Consider the following 1,456-nt stretch of genomic DNA (forward strand, 5'->3'; position numbering starts at 1 on the left):
AATACAATTCGGTTCTGTTTCACTTCGATACACGTGTTGAACAGATAGCTGCTCTTGTATTTCCCCGATAGCTGTCTGTTCGAATGCTGATTCAAGGCGCTACGCTTCTCTTGGTACCTAGATTAACCTGGTGTTGAAAGTCTTCCACATTCAGTGATTCATTTCCACCGTAAATGAGGAACTTCTCAAAGTAAATTCGTGAAGATTTTAACTACGTCTGCTTAACGTGCAAGAGTCACGTCGGCAGGCTGGCGGAGGCCCTGTCTTTCTGTGTTAGAAAGAAGACTACGGCGTCAGGAAGGGGGCGAATTTGAACAACAGTGGTTTAAGCGCTTAAGACCCCGAAGACAATTCCTGCTACTGCCCATTTCTGATGTTGTGTAACTGCTGTAGCAGGAATATAGAACTTGATCCTTCCCCCTGGAAGAGGTGTTTGACTATGGATGTTTGCTCCACGGCGAACTCTCCGGGCCTTGGCTCGACTAGCACAAACTCGTGCCAGAACTGACACCTTGCGCATACCAGGGTTGGCCGGTGCTTCCACCCCCTGCCAAGGACTAAATGACACTGGAGATACAACAGAAATAATCTTTAAATATAGGTAAGTAAGTAATCACTGCAGCAGAACTGTTGGCAATAGCAAATCTTCACACGCGTTAATTCCGGAACAGATTAAAAAAAAAAAGATGGCAAATTAGACAGTACGCTAACTTGCGGTGAAATGTATGTGCTTCAGTTTCTAGCACCACATTGATGTGAAAACCAGTCCTTCCACATCAACTGAACTCCTCTACAATAGGTCGCAAGTTAGAGGCATTCGTTCAGAATAGGTTTATATACAAAGATTAACCTACCCTTCTCAATAACTGGTAAAAGATTATCCAGACATGGTAACAAAGGGCCAAAGCGTAAGGTCATAGAACAGCAGCAGTTCCGATGCTTCCCCCCCCCCCCCATAGGACACAATTGGTACTAAAGAATGTCTTTCATGTTTTCTCTAAGTTCATGGAAGGCATTTGATAGAAGAAAGCAAATGTGCAGCTGGGAATGAACACAGAATAGCTATTCAGAGTATTTTAAACTCTCAGACTATTTCAAATGAAGTCTGTTGTTAGACTAATGAAAACAAGGTCTCTGGGGCACGACTGAAGATGGCAGAGGCCAGGCAACCTCACCTGAAGCGAGGCTCGCCTCGCCACAGAGCGCAGAACGCAAAAGCGGCGGGGACCGCAGGAGGTGGATCAGTACCGTAAAGCGTTTTGTCAAAGCGCGGCGGCACCCCCTCTGAGGGGAACGGGAGCACCAGTGGGCAAAGACAACAGCTTTGTGACAGGCAATGAGAAGACCAAGAAATAAACTGAGAACAACTGCCAAACACATGCAGTTCATGGGATCCTCCATTACAGAGATGAGGCACTGAAATTCTTGGAGAGAAAAAGCAAACCAGGACAGAAAC

This window comes from Nipponia nippon, unplaced genomic scaffold (assembly GCF_047370975.1).
Source record: "Nipponia nippon isolate SJK-2023a ecotype South Korea unplaced genomic scaffold, ASM4737097v1 scaffold_3, whole genome shotgun sequence".
Taxonomy (NCBI): Eukaryota; Metazoa; Chordata; class Aves; order Pelecaniformes; family Threskiornithidae; genus Nipponia; species Nipponia nippon.